This window comes from Equus caballus, chromosome 24 (genome assembly GCF_041296265.1).
Source record: "Equus caballus isolate H_3958 breed thoroughbred chromosome 24, TB-T2T, whole genome shotgun sequence".
Lineage (NCBI taxonomy): Eukaryota > Metazoa > Chordata > Mammalia > Perissodactyla > Equidae > Equus > Equus caballus.
Window position 1 is genome coordinate 43,015,341 of NC_091707.1, and position 20,905 is coordinate 43,036,245.

The 20,905-nt window shown below is 35.4% G+C and overlaps 1 long non-coding RNA gene across 2 annotated transcripts in view; it reads right to left on the bottom strand.

The window, feature by feature from the left end:
* LOC102149692 (uncharacterized) overlaps positions 1 to 20,301 on the bottom strand; it is a 65,939-nt gene extending 45,638 nt beyond the window's left edge. For both annotated transcript variants that reach the window (XR_289447.3, XR_289448.3), the window contains exon 1: positions 20,236 to 20,301. This is a non-coding gene — a long non-coding RNA (uncharacterized lncRNA). The remainder of the gene's footprint in view (positions 1 to 20,235) is intronic.
* Between the last annotated feature and the right edge of the window lie 604 nt (positions 20,302 to 20,905).

Genomic DNA, 20,905 nt, shown 5'->3' on the forward strand with positions numbered 1-20,905 from the left:
GGCAAGGGGCATTTGGTTTTATGGAAGAAATGCTTTTCAAGTGTTTTTTATGATAATACAGTGTGCAGTTTTCTCTGGAGGTGCACACTAGTTCTACTGTTGTGTCGATTGTACCACAATCAAAATCAAGCAATTGTACCACAATCGAACTCTCGTTTGTGTCTAAAATATTTGACCATTTAATTAAAAAGGTTATAAAAACTTTTGCAAACAGTTGAGAAGAATCATATCAACAAAATTATTAAACAGGCTGCTTGAAAAAGATAAGCTATTGACATGAACATTTTTCAATTTTTTAATTTAACTTGTATTTGCATCCGAGTAATATGTGTATAAATGCATTTTTCACTCCTACCCTTTACTGATTTCCATTTCTAAAAGCCAATCACTCTCAAGTCTTTTAGCTCCTTCTTCTGCTATTTACTTTTACATTCTCAAACAGCATATTTATACATAATACATTTTAATTTTTTAACTTGAGATAGTATCTTCTGATTTCTTACCACAAGCAAAGAAGATTTACCATTCACACATATATCACAACTTCAACCACACATTCCTCCCCTCTCCCCTTTCCCCCAATATATTTCTTTGGGTTTAATTAATATTCAGCATTAAATGATCATGATTATGACATAAATATTCTTCAAAGTAAAAACATGCAACATGTACTTTCTTACTTGTAATCTTTTTATTTTCTCTAAAGTTAATAATTGCCTAGATTATTTATTTTCTTAATCTTCAATGTCCTTATTACTAATTTGTTACCAAATTCTCCTTTGTGGTTGTAAATCTTGTCTCAAAATGATAAGACACATCTGGGAATCAACAGATTCACATTCCTTGTGGAAGAATACTTAAGACTTCTATTTCTCTGTCCAATATAGACTTGTTTTTCTCTAGGCCTAATGGACAACGAGTATCCTAGACTTAGAACTTCCCTTAACCACAATTCTGGGAATTTCTTTTCCTCTCTGCCACGTTGGAGCTACGGTTTCTAGACCTCAGATCTTCTTTCTTTCTTGCATTAATATCTTATTTTGTTGAGCCCATTCTCCAGTAACTTCATTACAAAGGATGAATGAAAATAGAATCACCTTGATGTAGAAATCCAGAAATTCCATAAAGTCTGCAGTCTATGTGGATGGTAACACTTAAAGATGGATGGTGCATAGTTCACACAACTATATTGGCAGCTCTGACATCAAGTACATTTTTTGAGACATTGTCTGAAATTATTTCAAATCTATGTTCACATTTGATTGTTGTTTTTTACTGGGTACAGTATTATAGAATAGAAATTATTTTCCTCAGAATTTTCAAAGCATTCCTGCAAAGTGATCTAGCTTCTGGTCTTGATATTTTCTGAACTAAAAACCTGATTTTTTTCTGCAGACATTCAGAAACTTTTATCCCTTGTCTTCTAAGATTTCTAGTGGTGTAACCTGACAAAAGTCTCATTTTTATGTGTTTTTTTTTTTTTTGGGCTTTCTGCAGGCCGTTTCTATTTGAATATTCACATCCTTTCAGAATGGAAAATTCTGCTTATTTGGTTGTTTGATGTATACTTTTTCCTCTCAATTTTCCCAGCTCTCTTTTTCCAGAACTCATATTAATCACATTCTGGGTGTATACTCTAATTTGTATGTCTTTCTCTCCAAATTTATATCGTTTTCCTTTTTTGTTTTACATGGTTTTTAAAAACTTTTTACTTTGTTTTCCCAATGTCTGTTGTAGTTTTAAAAATTCTGCTGCCATATTTTTAATTTCTAAGAGCTTATTCTTGTTATATTAATATTTTAGAATGTTCTGTTGTTCGGTTGATGCAACATTTTTTCTTGTTTCTTTCAAAATATTAATTATAGTGTTTTTATATGTTTCTTCTATTCCAAGCAGTGTCTCTGTTTCCTTGAAGTTTTTTTTTTTTATTTTGTAGGCTTGGTTTTGTTTCTTTCACTTTAGATGCTTTCCGTAAACACTTTCTGATCCTTAGCCAGCTTTCATTTCTAAGAGAGAGGTCTTAACAAATTGGAAAATTGGGTATGTATGAACCTGACGTCTTTTGGTGGGCTTCACTGTAGGAAGATAAGAGCGAAAATGTGGCTTTTTAGTTGGAGGACCTCTGTATATCTTTATCTATAGATCTTTTACAAATCTCGATCCATTCCAGTTTTGGATGTAAATTGCAAGTTGATGTCTACTTATGGAGGCTTGAACTTCAGCTTTGAATCATTTTCTATTTCTTCATCTGCTCTCCAATTTGCAACATTTTATTGATATCTCACCATGACCAATGATTCTCTCCCATTCATTCTTTTTATGCTTATGGGTTTATGCCTTTGAAAGAAATCATTCATTTTTAATAGAAGCTCTGGGGAAGACCAGAGATTTACATATATGATCAACTACTATGTTGTTTTTTTTTTTAAAACCAATACGCTTTTTTTTTCTTTTTTTTTAAAGATTTTATTTTTTCCTTTTTCTCCCCAAAGCCCCCCGGTACATAGTTGTGTATTCTTCGTTGTGTGTTCTTCTAGTTGCGGCATGTGGAACGCTGCCTCAGCGTGGTCTGATGAGCAGCGCCATGTCCGCGCCCAGGATTCGAACTAACGAAACACTGGGCCGCTTGCTGCGGAGCGCGCGAACTTAACCACTCCGCCACGGGGCCAGCCCCACAACTACTATGTTTTATCAAAAATTTTTGATACTTTTATTTTTGGTCAGATGAATACTTTTGAAAACTCTGTTAGCAGGAAATACATTAAAATGGTATAGAATTGAAAAGTTATAAATAGGAAAATGTCTCATTTTCACTCCTGAATTTGCTATCTGCTACCGCTCCCCTGAGCCACCTATTGTTTTCAGTTTCTTTTATAATTTTCTGAGCATATAACACACATTCTACTGCCCTTGGGTTTTTGGCACTGATCAATAAGAGCTGAACATTCTATGCCATCCTCCAAAGCCAGCATTCTTTATTTTGTGGCCAATTTAGAAATCTCATTCTCTCACTGCTAATTCTACCGATAATTTTTTGATTAATTCTTTGACCAAACTAAATTAATATTAATAAAGTTAGGATAGTGGGAGAGTCTAACTTTAAGGACATTAAAATTTTCAATGGAGAGAAATTTCCAAAAAGGTATTGTATAAACAGGCACATACTTGATGTAGATCCTCTTGCTTTTATTACTTTACTTAACTTCTTTATTCTTTTGAAGATGTTGATGTGGTTTGTTACATCATTGATTCCAAAACACTTCCTCCAAATTTCTTGAGAGAAGGATTTATATTTCTTTTTTCTTGGTGAGGAAGATTGGCCCTGAGCTAACATCTGTTGCCAATCTTCCTCTTTTTTATTTCCCTCCCCAAAACCCCAGTCCATGGTTGTATATCCTAGTTGTAAGTCATCCTAATTCATCTACGTGGGATGCCATCACAGCACAGCTTGATGAGCAGTGTGTAGGTCCACACACAGGATCCGAAACAGCAAATCCTGGGCCGCCAAAGCAGAGCATGTGAACTTTACCACTCAGCCACGGGGCTGGTCCCTGGATATATAGCTTCAGATTCTTTTTTCACTCTTACTCCCCAGCATTCAATCCTGTGCAAAAGTCAATCTTTCATGTGGTAGAAAGTATGCCTTTTCAATTAGGTCTTGGATTACGTGAAAATTATAATGGTTGTGATTTCTTATTCTGTACATATATATTTTTTCTCAACTTATTCTTAGATTGGTCCAAGCACTTATCTCTGTCTGTTCACTTCATCCCTGGAGAAGCATGGGCAGAGATTATCCTTAGAAAGGTACTGAAGGCAAACACATGTTGTACCAGAGAGGAAATAATGAGAAATGAATCCGAAATCTTCATATTTGGAGCATACTTGATCTTAGTTGACAAAGTTAAAGTAGTTCCCTGTGAAAATCACAATCATTCCTTATAAGGTACATAAAGGAGAGAAGGCTTATCTTTTGTCATTGATGCATCTTCATCACCTAGAACAGTGTGTGGGACCCAACGGGAGATCAATAAATACTACTTGACTGATTGGATTTATTTTTCATTTATTGGATTGTGAGTATGTTGCCTGACAGAGGTTGGAGATGCTTTTACAATTAAACATGTGTCCTAGGGAAATCACAGCCATGAGGTCAGGAGGAAGGAAAATTCAGAAGAAAACTGGGCAAATTAAGTAAAGTTCATCATCAGTCTCGAGGTTTATCTCTTATTTTAGAAACAGCATCCTCAGCAGACAGCGAGTACCTACTCAGGACAGGGTCAGAAATGTAGAGTCAGGTGGGAAGGAGAAAAACTTTATCAGAAGCAAGAGATCACGTAATTTCCAGCTTAAATTATCTTCTAATTACTTCCCCCAGTATCATCCTGGGCCAGTCATATGTGTAGAGCATTCCCATATAATACTTCAAAGTCCCTGACAATGATAATAATTATTAATCATATTATAAAGTAATTGTTATTGTTATAATTGCCGTTTTTGATCATTTAATATAGTCCAGACAGTGTGCTAATAGCTTTACGTAATCTTCACCAAACCTCTTGTGAATTATTACCCCAACTTTTACAGAAGAGGAATCTGAGACTAAGCGTATATAACTTGCCTGAGATCACACACTAGTAAGTGGCAGCCATGACCTGACACCCAGGCTTTCTGATCATAACACTCATGCTCTTAAGCACTAAAGAATTCTGTACCATAAAAATAAAATCTCTGATAATTTACATTTTTTGCTCAGGTTTTCTCAGTTTATCAGAGTTTTACCTCACTTTACGTTACAAAATTTTCACCTGGGCTGAAAATTAAGCTTTTCCCACCTCTCAAACTCTATCCTTCTTACAAAACAACTCATGTAACCCTTGAAGTTTTGAATCAAACTAATGCTGGGAGGATGTTTTTAAAAAATATTAGAAATATTGGAATTGATCCCCCAGAAGTTTTAACTCTGGGAAACAGAGGCATCTCCCATCATACAACTTAGGGCTCTATAAATAATGGAGTGATAGAGTCTCACGGTATAGGGAAAAAGTGTCAGAAGCGATTTCTGAGAAGAGGAGTTACTCAATCTGGGAAGGAAAGCAGAAGCCTTTAAATGCTCTGTACTCTAGCCAGCATCCTGATATTGCCTTCATTATTTATGAATTACTGGATTTTTAACTTGAAGTATAGTTGATATACAATACTATATTAGCTTCAGGTGTGCAACATAGTGATTCAACATTTACATACATTACAAAATGATCACCACAGCCTGTCTAGTAACCATCTGTCACCGCACAAAGTTATTACCATATTATTGACTATATTCTCTAGGCTTTACAGTACATCCCTGTGACTTATTTTTTTTATAACTGGAAGTTTTTACCTCTTAATCTCCTTCACCTGTTTTGCCCAGCCCACCGCCACCCCCCCAATCTCGTGATCACAAGTTGGTGCTTTGTATCTATGAGTTTGCTTCTATTTTGTTTCGTTTTTTGATTCCACATGTAAGTGAAATCATATGTTTTTTGTCTTTCTCTGTCTTATTTCACGTAGCATAGTACTCTCTAGGTCCATCCATGGTGTCACAAATGGCAAAAATTCATTCTTTTTTTACGGCTAATATTCCATTGTATACATATACTCCACATCTTCTTTATTCACTTATCTGTTGACGGACACTTAGGCTCCTTCCATATTTTGGTTATTGTAAATAATGCTGCAACGAACATAGGGGGATGCGCATTTCTTTTTGAATTAGTGTTTTTATTTTCTTTGGATACATACCGAGAAGTAGAATTGCTGGATCATATAGTAGTTCTATTTTTAATTTTGGGGGCAACCTCCATGCTATTTTCCATAGTGGCTGCAACAATTTATATTCACACCAACAGTGTGCAAGGGTTCCCTTTTCTCTGCATCTTCACCAACTCTTGTTATTTGCTGTCTTTTTAATAATAGCCATTCTGACAGGTGTAAGGTGATATCTCCTTGTGGTTTTGATTTACATTTCCCTGATGATTAGTGATGCTGAGCATTTTTGCATTTATCTGTTGCCTATCTGTATATCTTGTTTGGAAAAATGTCTATTCAGGTCCTGTGCTCATTTTCTAATCAGATGATTTGTTTATTTGATATTGAGTTCCAGGAGTTCTTTATATATTTTGGGTGTTAACCCTTCATCAGATATATCATTTGCAAATATCTTCTCCGATTCACGAGGTTGCTTTTTCATTTTATTGATGAAATTACTGGATTCTTAATACTTTTATAAATCATCTTCCTACTTATTTTTGAATTATTTTATTATGTATATATGAATATATTCTTACTGCTCAAACTTTCCTCTGTTTTGTTTTAAAGAAACTTATAGTATTTCACATTGCTTCCTTCATCCTCCAGACATCTGTTTGATACTAAGAATGCTAGTTTTGTATGAAGAAAGAAAAAGTAGCTGCTAAGTGCTTTTATACGTGCAAGTGACTTCTTTGATGGGCCCTGGACTATTGTATTGTTTTCTCTTTAAGGAAAAGAAAGTCCTACAGCCGTCGCAACTTTGTAATACCACTGAAGTCTAGAAAGCGATAATCTGCAATTAGTCAAGTAAGTGCTATTTCTGGAACATTGAACATTCCTGTTTGGTAGTTTGACAATCTGTCTGTTGAAATGGAAGACAGTCTTTTGAGAAAACTATTTGTAGTCACTGGGTAACGTTGATTATCTACCTTTGCCAGTGCCTGGAAATAGGGAAATCATTGGGAATGACTCAGATTGCATATAAATATTCTGACAAACATACTTGACAATGTTGAAATATACTATTTCTCTGTTACTGGAAAGAAAATTATTTGCTAACGTTAGGAAAGAGATAAATGACATACAAAACACAAACTAGTTCCTTCTTTATCCTTCTTTATTCCCATTGAAAGCTAACGTTTCTCCTTCTCTGTAACATGACCTCCCCATGCATGCTCAGAGTAGCTTTTGGCCTCCCAGACACCCCCAAATGGCTCTGAAAATTGCTGTGAAAAAGAGATTTGCCCATTTCCTGAGAACCAGAATGACTCAGAAGCTGAGCGCATATGGGAACAGTTGAGCCTCTGGATTCCCTGAGCCGTTTCCCATTTCTGATAAGTTATTCTCTTCGTACATGAATGTGATTCTCTTCCAGATAACAATCTGTGCAAGAAGGAAAAGAAGAAAGGGACAATTTGGATTTATTGAGACAATCTTCCAGCAGCATTTCATGTACCCAGGCCTTGGAAAATGGCTGAAACTGCATTAGTTTGTGGCAAATGTGAATTATCATCTTTCTATGTCAAGTTGTTCACATCTTTTGATAACATAGCAGACAATAAGTACTCAGAGTATTTATCATGGCACTTAAACCACTCTGAAAGAAACTCTAATACCCTTAGGGACAGCTTCCATTACCAAGATATCCAATATTCATCTTGCCCTGAGTGCAACCTCTAAAGATAAAGTCCCATTTAAATAATCAATTCTTCTAATCACCCCACCCAGCAATGACTGGAAATGACTCCAAAGAAAAGAGGAGTAAGATAATCAACTTTGAAAGAAGCCCTTTTTATCTTAAATTTCAAAGTATTTTTCTCACCCTCATCGTTTATGTTTGCCAGCACATATTGTAAGCAAACATATGCATCAGCACATAGCACTCATTGAAAGTGTCAATCATATTAGGACATCTACATGGGTTTGGTGTTTGTTTAGCAAAAAAACAAAAAAATGAAAAAAAATTAAAGATCATTGAATTATAAAAAGCAATTTATAGTGTAGCTTGATATTCATGATTATTTTATCAATCAAGTCAACTTTGCATTGAGAGGAGAGGAGTTTTGAGTGTGTTCTCATTGTTGGACGTAGGTCAAAGAGTGAAAATTGATTCATGTGTCAGAAAGTTTAAAATGAAAAAAGAGTTTGAGAAATTAACTAGTTATCCTGACATTGCAAAGCCCAACAAGTCTACGTTTACACTGAAACAAACAATGTTGGGGGCCTGGAAGAGCTCCATTTTATGACGAGATGTGAATTACCTTAGTTTGTTATTCTTTGTTGATCAAGAAATTTGGCAGTAATGGAATTCTGCTTCATTACGGTGCTGTGAGAGAAAACCACAGCCAAAGCAACAACAATCAGAGGAATAATTCCTGATTATAATAATTCCAATCTTTCATGACACTTTGCCCTCTGCTCTTCCAATCGATCCTTATGCAAACCATGTGCTTTTGGCAAGAGAAAATAAAGACCTATCCATGGTCTTTTAGTGCTTCACAGAAAGTCTGTTTTTCCGTAGTTACATGGATATATGTAACTTCCATGTTGAACTAGTGTCGCTCTAGAGCATATTAGAATCATATGCAGCAAATACTGGTAAATCTGTACCTGTGTCTCCTTAGATTCTATTTCAACATATACAGGCATGACTTGTACTTTCCTGAAACGCTAAGTCAGTGTGTAGCTTCTGAGTCTAGAGTTTAGTATTATAGGTCCTAAGGCAAAACTCCGCTCCCTCCAAGATACTGACCACCGTTCAAATAGAGCTAATGTCTTTCTTCTCTGTCCCTCCTCAGCGGGTTTCCAGTCACCCACAGAGCTCCTCTCAGCTTAAAGGCATCAATTTCCTTTTCTAATTTTATGGTGGGAGGACAGATAAAGGACATACTTCCTGAGGCATTTGGGAAGTTTAATTGTACTCTTGTGACTTCGTTTCTCATATAAGAGGTACAATTATTCAGAAAATAATGAAGTTAAGTAAAACACAAGATAAATCAGACTTTAATAACTATTCCTGCTTGTTTAAACTATTTGATTAAGTGATTTACAGCATAATTGTTTATGTATTTTCCTGTTCACCACTGATATGTATGATTGTTTATTTATTTACCTAGGTTTTGTTCTGTCGCTCTTCCCACAATGAGACCAAAATGCAACTGTTATTCTTTAATCCTGGTTAATCAAATAAACTAGTGTTTAGCATTGTTAATTCCATGAGGGTAGAGGTGGGGATGGAGGGAGGGTATTTACTTTTTTCTGTTGTAATTTTTGTTATTTCATTATTTGGTAATTACCCAAGAAGTTATTTATACTCTTTAAAGTGGGAGAAACAAGTATTCTGAAGAGATTATGTAATAGACCTATCCAGGTAAAATATTTCAGACTCCAACATCTAAGTTGCATCAAATTTTTGTTTAGGGCGATCGCTGTCCCTCAGGATGGGTAGCAGCTATCGCTGGTAAGCCTTTGAGAGGGAGATGGGTACCCACAGAGTGTTAGGTGGTTATTTAGTTTGAATATGATTGGAAGGAAAGAGTGTCGTCGAGGGCCACGCAAAGAAAATAGCACTACTCCTGTCAGTTGAATGGCCCTATATAGCGTGAATCTATGAGGTGAGGGTCATAATTAACTCCTTCATTCTCATTTTTGACATTTGAGTGTGGCCATAGAGACAAGACAGTGTGGGACTATGCGGCATGTGCATTTCATGCATGATTTTCTCTCTTTCTTGGATTGACAGAACAGTTATGAGGGTGTATTAGTCTGGATTCTCCAAAGAAATAGAACTAATAGGATATATATATATATTTAATTGGCTCATGTGGTTATGGAGTCTGAGAAATCCCAAATCTGTAGTTGGCAAGCTGGAGACCCAGGAGAGCTGATGGTATAGTTCCAGTCTGAGTCTGAAGGCAGAAGATCAATGTCCCAGCTAGACGATAGACAGGCAGAGAGCTAATTCTCCCTTCCCCTGCCTTTTGTTCTATTCAGTTCTTCAATGGTATCTTAATCCATTGGGGATGCTATAATAAAATGCCGGAGACTGGATGGCTTATGAGCAACAGAAAAGTCTTTCCCACAGTCCTAGAGGTTGTGAAGTCCAAGATCAAGGTGCTAATAAATTTGATCTTTGATGAGAGACTCATTCTTAGTCCAGAAATGACTGCCTTTCAATTGTGCCCTCAAGTGGCAGAGGGGCAAGAGCGTTCTCTAGGATCTCCATAGGGCACTAATCCCTTTCATGAGGGCTCAGCCCTGATGATTTAATCATCTATCAAAGGCCCACCTTCAAAGATGAGCATATAGGCTTCAATACATTAATTTTGCAGAGGGAAATAAGCATTCAGCCTATAGTAAATGGATGGATGCGGCCCACTCGTATTTGGGAGGGCAATCCACTTTATTCAGTCTACTGATGCAAATATTATTCTCATCCATAAATACCCTCACAGGCGTACCTAGTATAATGTTTAATGAAATATCTGGGGTGCTCATGGCCCAGTCAAGTTGACACATAAAACCAACCATTACTGGTCTGGATTAAGACCTTTTAAAATGTTTGTTTAAACTACCTTTCTTCTAGATCACTTGTCTTTTGATGATCCATGTACATTGCTATGGAAAGTAATTTGTCTCAGATCAATTGAATTCACCACTCATTTGCTCTGCCCCTGCACATCCAAGATAAAATGCTCGACTGTAGGAGAAGATGAAGAGCAAAAGCCTTAAAAGTTTGTAACTTGGTATCGAGAGATAGGTGTCCCCTAATTGCAATGAAAGGCAAAATGTAATGTGACATAAGAGACGTGTAAACCATTTTTAAAGGAAGGCAAAAGGAGGAAGAAATTACTTCCACTGAATGACTACTGTAATCAAGGAATATACTCAAATAAGGTCTGAATTGCCTGGATTGTGAAGGATGAAAACCAGAACTTAGAAATGGTTGATTTTATATTATAATAACTATTCCACTTGGAAATAAATTTGTGTCTGAAGCCCAGAAAATTCCCTGGATGAGTAAATGTCAATTGTGGAAAAAGGCAGAAAGGGATCACTAATCCTTTCATGGGATATGTGCTGCCACATTTTTGGGGACTGAACTATTCTGATGTAACCCTCAAGGAACTCCCTGAACAGGTGATTCCTAGTTAGGGTAATTCTCACCCTCTCACTCAGCTCCAACCATAAAGATAGAGTCACTCAGAAAATGGGATGCTCACTGAATGCCACTGACCAAGGAAGGAATGTAAATCTAAGAGGAGTCTGGAAATGTAAATATCAACCATTTTTCTACATACAGTGTTCTCTGTATGTAATGTATGTAATGCAGAAGTAATGTTATTCTCTGAAGTATTAAACCTGGAATAATGGCTCAATGAAGCTTTTGGTTACAAGATATATCTGTGATAGGTAGTAAAACATTTATCCAGGAAAGATAGTTTTTATAATTAGCTTTCATATTAAGTGGAAAATTATTGCAGAGTCCTTCCTCCTATTTTCTGGATTGTAATAGAATAAGACTATACTAATCAACACTTCTGTAGCAATTAGTATTTGATTTTTATTGATTCTGCCTCATAATTTTGATCCTTTATGATTAATAGCTATAGTGTATATGCATAGGATGTCAGGAGGGAACAGAAAAGATGGAGTTTTAGCAGGGTGGTAAAGAACAATAAGGAATAAACAAGATATAGATGTTCGCCACCGTAAAGAAAGTCTAAAAGAGGAAGGAAAAGTTTTCTATTAATATACTTATCAATGAGGTGTATCATTTATTTAGTAGCTGTTATGTATTAGGTTCTGTGCTAGGCACCTCGACATTGGAAGACACATTATTATCTACCACCTTTTATAGGGAAGAATCTGAAGTTGGAAGAAAATTAGTATTTTTCACATTTACACAGACAGCAAGTGATGAAGCCAGGATTCAAATGCAAGTTCAATCTTACTTCACTGGTTCCAAAGCTTATATTCTTCTCAACATACATTGGTCTCACAGAGGAAAGACAATATCAGTCTTATATATTTTGTCATTGAGATATCATTTACATCCATTCACCCTTTTATATACTTTCTCTGTCCTTCCTTGGCCTTATAGTTTTTCCTGTGTTATTGCAGTGGTTTCTGAATTGATTTTTCTTACTCTTGTTTTTCATCTATGCTGTTGTCAGTTTATTCCCTTTCCACTTCAAATCCACCCTTGTTTGCCCAGCTTTGTGATATGATGGACAGAACTGATAATTATTTCTCTTTTGCCCACAGGCACGCTGTTAGGCTTTGTCAATAGAAGGCACCAGAGAGACACAGCAAAGCCATAGCAGAGGAAGCCTTCTCTTACACATTCTGGTGCTTTTTACTTTTCTTTTTTTCTTAAATCCCAGCAACTAGAACAATGTTTGCCACACAATGAAGACTCACAATAAATGGATGTATGTCATGGAGGGATTAGAGCTGTTCCATTGGGCCTGAAAGGCAAAAGCATATATGTCTGGGAGCCACAAGGAAATAAACTTTGCCTTCATATAAATAATAATTTTATCATGATAAAAATGTCTCAACAAGAAACAGGATACTGGCGCATGTAGGTAATTCCTTACAGAAAAGTGTTGCTTGGTAATAGATAACAATTCTAGAAAACAGAGTAAGTCAGAGTGAATGTTAAATGAATGGATGTTGCAGAGTAATTCAAACTCTAGGCAAGGATTTTGGTGGTGGTAATTGTTCAGATACTCTGAACACTTAAGTTTTATCCTTTATTTCATACAAAAACAATCCTTTGGGGAACAGTAGTTATCACCTATCTTCTTAAATACCCAATTTTCTCATGTACCTTGTCATTACTATTGTGTTTTTTTCCTTCTACCAATGTCCTTGAAGCTGTATCAGTTGTGTAATAATTAAAATATCTGTAGTGAATCAGGAGGCAAGTTTCTCCTTCTCATTTTCAGTTGTAATCACCAGAAAATGCATGGCTGCTTGATGGAGAGTACTAGATTTTAATACGAACATATTAATCTCAACATTTCAGTTTTCCCTCATTGCCTCCAACAAATATTACACATTCTCCAATGTTTAGTGGACAATAAATCAGTGTTGTGGCTCATTTAATAGTCATATTAGAAGGGATATGTCCTTTCTGAAGTTTTAGAAGTTGGGCTAAATACTCAATTTTATATATTTGACCCCCCCAAATCCAGATCAGTCTTAAAATAAATAATAAACTAACAACTACACAAACTCTCTGGGGAAAAAAAATAATTTAGTGGGTTAAAATCGCTGATAGATAAAGTGCCATCACACTCTCCAGACCGTATAGCTGTTCTCTCCTCTGCTCCACAATGTACATTCCTTTTCAGCAGCATAAATCTATCTCCTTTGGTCAAAAGGATGATTTAGTCTCCAGAGCCCAGAGGAAATCCTGTTGGATTCTAGGATATGAAGAGTTTTGTAGTTCCAAACAGGAATTTGCACACCAGAAATGGCCAATGGTCCATCCAGTCGAGCATCCTGCTTCCTACTGTGTCTAATGATGGATGTTTTAGGAGAAAGCCATAAACTCACCATGATGCACCTAATTGAGAAATATAACATTGCCAAGGAAATTTCCTCTTAACTCTGCTAGCTGGTTAGTTTATCCCATGGTGCCTGAGGCCTGATAACTATTTATCTCCATGCTACTGTTACAGAGAAAGTCTTATTTTTCCTAAGAACACGCTATTAAATTTCTCATAAGCATCTAATCCTTAATTGAATCTCATTAACCTCTTCTGATTAACAATTCACTGTAGAGTGAACAAGAAATCACATTCCACCTTTTAACTTTGCTTAAAAACTTCCAGCCAAATGTACATAAAATAGCTATCTCTCTCTACATTATGGGTTTTTAATATAACACTTCTAAAAAATATATAACCCTCTGGAAGTCAACATAAAAAAACACTTTGTAATTAGGTATACAATGTATTATTTGGTTATTAAGATACAAGAGAGAAAGTTCAATGTGTGACTTGTGAATGTTTCAAGTGTACTCTGTATTATTTGTTTAAACCTTTCAGGAACCCCATATTTCTCTACTAGGAGAAAATTGCCACTGAGCTAGACTACATTAATATGAAATATGGTTAACAATGTCCTTGCTTGGAAAGTACTAACAACGTGTTAACAGTTTTCCAGGACACTGTGGACAATGTATTTTATTTTTGGACAACAGGGCTGCAAACCACTTCATGGAACTCTGTCAAACATTAAGCTGTTGGTGGAAGGACGGCAAGTAAACAGTCTACGTCATCAAAGGACTCAGCGCATTGTCATCACCTATTAGAAACTGAGCGATGTGGGCAAGGTCAAAATCTTGCATTAGGACTTTGTGCTTCTGTGGGTTAACTGCTACCCGGGTCTGGAGAAGAGGCACTTATATTTGCTGGCAGACTAATTAAGGGGGATGATGTGCCAAAAGAGTTCTCCCCTCATTTTTTATACTTGCGTTTATTCATAGCTGTACTTGGGTTAGTGGTGAGTGAGGCCAGAAGAAACAGTAATCCCCCGACGATTCCCTGACTGTTTTTGCAAAGACAGGTGAACTTATCACCTATTTTTGAGTGAGAAGCCATAAACTCTTCCCAAGTGAGAGTAAAATATTCAGTTGAATGCTACAGGTTGTTCCTCTGAATGGTAACATGAATAATCAAACATTTTGTTTATTAATATGACCAGTATGACTAAAGTGGGGTTTATTTAGACATCACAGGATGAGCATCAAGAGCACAGGACCTCCAAATGGATGTCCTGAATTTGAATACTTGGCCCGTGCAGTCATTGCTATATGGATCAGACACGTCGTCTATCTTCTAGCTGACTTCTCAAGTATGCTATTTGAGGGTTAGAAATTCCAACAACACTTTCTAAACCATTGTTCCTATTGTTACTACTGTTGTTATATTTTCTAATGTATAAATTATATAGTTAACATGAATCAGTAAATTATATGAGCAGAACTTATCCAACAATTAAACTAGTTAATTTTGAGATCCAACACAAACTGTGAGTTGTTTGGGGGAAAAAAACATACTAACAAAACTTTGATGATAATAATAATATTTTATACTTATGCAGAAAATTTTATTGTCTTCTTCACTTGAGTTTCACAAACATCTTATGAGGTCTGGGAGAATTTTTATTATAAAAATTTGATAAAAGGGCTATTTTTTTTCCCTGTAGGAACCAAGATCCTTCAGGAAAATGACATGAACTTTCTTTCATACTGTGTGTTACAAGTGAGTGCTAGACTGAGAAAATACTTCCCACCGTGTCCCTCCCACTGTGAGTGGATATAACACTTCTACTTGAATGGCTTTGGAGCTGTATGGTTCTGTAAATGTCATCATCAGATTCTTTTAAGTGGATATCATTTTCTTAAAGCCTGGAACGTGTATGTGTGTATAGACACCCAGGTAGGGTTAAACAGGTTGACTAGAAATTGCTTTTTCACTCAGACTTTTAGTTGCAGGGCAAATCTGCTAAACAGACACTGTCCCAGACACTCTGAGGAGAAACAGAGAAATCCACAAACATGAAAACTAATGCAGAGTTAACAAAAATTTTAAATGAACCCAGCATGCACTGGCATAATTAGCGTGAGGACCCTTGGATTCATCATACTTTCCAGGTAAACAGAATCTCCAGGGTTTAGAATAGATTCTGGCACATAATGAATGCTTCATGATTATTTCCTTGAAAACACACACATACCACATTCATAGCACATTGATATCTATTACGTTTGTAGAGGATAACTTCTTGATTGCTATATTTACTAATTTTTTAAAGGTTTATTTTGACTACAGAATTTTATGCTCAATCATTGGAAATTTGAAAATAGAGAAATTTTGAAAAAAAATCACCCACAGTTCAATCAAACCAAAGACTTTAATCCTATTTACACTTTGGAGTGTCTTCCCTCAGTGCTATTTTGTTTTTATGCGGGCTGATTTTTCTTTCAGTGTGTATGATAGTTCACACATGATTTCCATTTTCACTTTTTCTTTCCTTATAGCATATACACATTTATCATGAGTTTTAATGAACAATATTATAATATCCTATTCTGTGAATAGACTTTGAAATGTGTGGTCTCTGAGGTTTTCCTTTAAAAAATAAGGTTTAAATGAACATATTTAGGAAAAACGTTTTTCTTTATTGAATTTATTTTTGTAAGCTTGGGCCCCAGAAATGGAATTCCTAGTAAAAAGATAAGAACAGCTTAAGTTTTTGATACATCAACTATCTAACTGTTCTTATGTCTTTGCCATCATTTCTTAAACTTTGCAAATCTGGCAGGAGTGCATGTGTTGAATTTGGGTAACGCAGTTCAGGTTTATGAGAATGTTATGATGTTTGAGCATTTTTCATATATTGCATTTCTATTATTTTTCTTCATTTGTAAATTATACACCATCATTTTCTTATTGCTCTTTCTTAATTTTTCTATATTAAAGATATTAATAGATATTTTCTATATTAAAGATTTCTCAGCTACATGTGCTACAAACACTTTCTTCTGATTTTGTTCTTTATATTTTTATTCTTGGCATGTAGACAATCTTGACCTTTATAGAATCAAATCCGATTCTTTGAAATCAAATCTATGAATCTTTTTTTAAATTCTATCTATTTTATATGCTTATTAGTCTTTTTTCTCTGGACTCTAGAGTATAGAGATTTAAAAAAATGCATATTTTTCTTCCAGTTTTATATGGTTTAATTAAGTCATATTCAATTCTTTAATTTATATGTAACTAGGATGGATGATCATCCAAACTGCTTTGTTTTTTCTTATCGTTGTTCCTTTCACTGTTACTGTTTTCCAACAATCTTATTTTGTTAATTTGAATATCAATCCTTGTTTATTGTATTTACTTTGAATGTATTTTCTCAGGGTTTTTTTTTTCCCCTTTAATTTGAGACATCTTTTTTGAAAACTGGAAGTTGTTTAATCTATGTAAAATTTCCTCTACGATTTCCTCCAAAGCTTCTAAGTTTAGAAATGTCTCCAATATATCATGTCTAGAAAGTATCTTGTTATTTTTAACTTTAAAAAAATTTATAAGGATTGATATTTTATGTTTTTGAATGCCTTTCCAGGGTCTACTGATTTTTTTAATTCAATTTATTTAAACTAAAAAAACCACAAAAATAGTTCACCCATTTCTCCCAACTCTCACCCCCCACCTCTGGCAACCACTGATCCATGTATAAGAGAGGTCACACACACAAATTGATGTTGCATTTCGTTAAATGAGGTGGGTTTTTTGCTTCTATTGAGATGATCATATGATTTTTATCCTTTGTTTTGTTAATGTGGTGTATCAGATTGACTGATTTGTGAATGTCGAACCATCCTTTCATTCCATGAATAAATCCCACTTGATCATACTGTATTATCCTTTTAATGTATTGTTGAATTCAGTTTGATATTTTGTTGAGAATTTTTTAGTCTATTTTGATCAGAGACATTGGTCTGTCATTTTCTTTTCTTCTGGAGTCTTTGTCTGGTTTGGGTGTCAGGGTAATGCTGTCCTTGTAAGTGAGTTTAGAAGAGTTCCCTCCTCCTCTATTTTTTGGAAGAGTTTGAAAAAGATTAATATTAATTCTTCTATGGATGTTTGGTAGAATTCACCAGTGACACTGCCTGGTTTTGGACTTTTGTTTGCTGGGAAGTTTGTGATTACTGATTCCATCTGCTTATTAGTAATTGGTCTGCTCAGATTTTCTATTTTATCATGATTCAGTCTTAATAGGTTGTATGTTGCTAGTAATGTATCTATTTTTTTTAGCTTGTCCAATTTGTTAGTGTAAAATTGTTCATAGTAATCTCTTATGATCCTTTGTATTTCTTTGTAATCGGTTATAATACCTTCTCTTGCATTTCTGATTTTACTTACTTGAGTCCTCTTTTTCTCTTGGTGAGTCTAGCCCAAGGTTTGTCAATTTTTTCTATTTTTTCAGAGAACTAGCTTTTAGCTTCATTGATCTTTTCAATCATCTTTTTAGTCTCTATTTCATTTATTTCTGCTGTAATCTTTGTTTGTTATTTTCTCACTTCTACTATCTTTGGACCCATCAATCATTTTAGGACTAGTTTTATAGTTCCATATAATCACGTTCTTACGTTCTCTAGTTTTGTTTCAAGAAGAAAAAAAAAACCTGTCACAAAGAAAATAATTTGTGAAAAATCTTTCCTGAAATCTTTTATTTACTAGAAGGAAAACATATGATGCCAACTGCAATTTAATTAATTGAATTAACTTTGTCTTGCTTTTATCCTTTCTTCATAGTTTCCTTCTCTTCTATATCGTTTTTGTCCTTTCCCTCTGTATTTTGCACATGAAACACACTGTATTTTCAACTATCCATTACCCAACATTTTTACAATGGTGAAATCTTGTTACAGAGAACATAGGAAGTTATCTTCAAATAATGGTGATAATAATGCTGAAGGTGATAGAAGCTAATATTATTTCAGGCAGACCAGTTTGTGACTTCACTTTACATACATTATCTTTGAAACGTCAGCTTACAAAAGGCAAGGATTTTGACGGTCTTCTTCATTGCTCCCATTCCAATATCTAGACTAGTGCTTGTAGACAGTCAGTGAATGTTTACTGAATATTGCTGAATAAGTCTCAAATCCTCCAAACAATGTAGCAATAAATATCTTATTAAATTTTATAGCCATTTTACACCTTGGGAACGGAAACTTATATGAGTTCCATATTTTTCCAAAGGTACAGGACATACTTGAGACAAGTCTGATATTTGGATCTGCTGAACAATATTCCTGGAAAATTCCTTTCATTCCATCCAATTTTGTAAATGCCCAGGAATTTGTAGAAGTATTTTGCACCTATTACTTATACCTAGTGAGCAAGTAAGCATACAGCAGATTCTCTAGATTAACTAGCAATAGCGGGATAGGAGGCTATATTATAAGAACCAGAAATCAAACCCAACTTTGATTACAGCCATGTGTTCCCATTTAATCTACACTGCCTGGCATGGAAAAAATGAGATGGAGTTGAGATGTAAATTCTGTATACTATCCAATATTCGTAGTATGATTGTGTGTGTGTACGTACATGTGTAGATGTGTGTATATGAGAGAGAAAAAATGTATATGGAGAGTGAATTGGAATTTATCTTAGAATTATTTTCTCATGGATCATTGCATCTGTTAGAATTATAGTGATTCACCCATCTAGGAAAACCAGTTCAAATTTACATCCTTCAGAATATATTTATCACTGTCTATCAGGTAAACTTGGTTTCTCACATATCTTTGCACATACATAGCAATGCATATATCTCTGTTTCTTTTTAGCATAATATAATGAATTATTTTGGGGTCTAAGAGTTCTGCGTCTCACCCCAGATAGTGAGCATTCCAAGGAGAGAAAGAAGTGTGTCTTATTTTATATATACCAGCAATGTGGTCAGGTCTCAATAAATGTTTGCTGAATTAAATTGATGGAGATGTGACAACTGCTTTAGTTACAAAACAATAATAGCTGTAATTTACCAAACACTTACTGTATGCCAAGCACTGGTCTAGGTGCTTCATATATAAAACTCCATCTAATCCCAACAATAACTCTACCAAATAGATACTATTATTATTATCATTCTCACTTTCTTGATGATGAAACTAGGGTGAGAAGGAGACCTGGGATTCAAAATAAGACCCAATTCTCATCAGTTTTTTCTAGTGAAAACTTCTCTTACTCCTACTTGTAGGGTACTGCCTCCTAATGAATATAAAAGAAATGATTGCTGGCATATTGCTCACTAGAGCAAATCCAGAACTAGGATCCAGGCCTCAGGATGGCCAATCCAGTGGTATTTATACCACTTCACTAAACTCTGAATTACTATGGATGAAACTACATCTGTTTTGTTGAACGTTGTAGCCCAGAACTTGGTATAGGGCCTCTGATACAGCACATGCTAAATAAATGTTTATTCATTGAATTAATGACTAAAAACAAAATCATGTTCCTTAAATTTCTATAATAATTTAGTCCTAAAGTGGAGAGGTAGCTACTTCAGATGCATAATTGCAGTATTAAGGCCTCTGTTTCTAAAGGAGCACATTCTTTATTGCTTTGTAACCCAATACTCATTAGGAAACTGCATTTATGAGTTTGGATATCAAGTCTTAATAATAAACTGAGCTAGTTGTTATAATGACATTCATTCCCTTGTGTATCTAGAGCTACCCCTGAGGACTTTGTAAAATCTGAATAGAGACAGTACATGATTCATTCCTTAGCTAGGCATCTCTGGGGTGTGTCATGATGGTTAGTATTCAGCCACAAGTTGGTAAGAGATATTTAGAAATGTCAGAGCCGGCAAAGAAAATGAAATCTGCAATTGAAAACTCACCCAGAGGTTTCTGTGAGGCTAACTCTTCGGAGATCTGTAAGAGGCAGCACGCCAAGTCTGAGCGCTGTCTCAGCAATCAGATAAACACACGTGTTTGCATGTGACAGTGACCATTGACAGATGGTCTGTGGGAGCCTGCCAGGAAATAGGCCTCGATTAGCACTCAGCTGAGTGCTCTGCTTTATGCAGTGGGCTGCTTTCTGTTTGATTGCTGAGACAGACATGCTCGCTTGTAATACTGGTATGCAGCCACAGTTTGGGTCTATTTATTTCACATTCTCATCAGTTTTTCTAATGGATAATAGTTCCTGAAGGCCTCATTTGGATCACTAAAATACACAATGGGCATACTGAACCTGTGAACCAAATGAGAAAAGGCTAAAACCTCATGCCATGTAAGAAATAATTATCAAGACCCTAATGCTAGGAATCTCTGTTTCCTTTTTCATTATCATTGAAATGGTAAAAAAATGTGTTTATCATTGAGTATCTTTATCTCCTGATCATTGTGGTTATCAGGAAGGACAGGGTAACAATGAGAAGACAACGGGACAAAGAGTCCATAGGCATGGCTTCTAGCCAGAGCTCTGAATTTACCTGTCCAGGTGCTCTCTGCCCTGAGTGTGCGTTTACTCATCAGTAAAATAAGAATTAAATGCCCTCTAGAGGT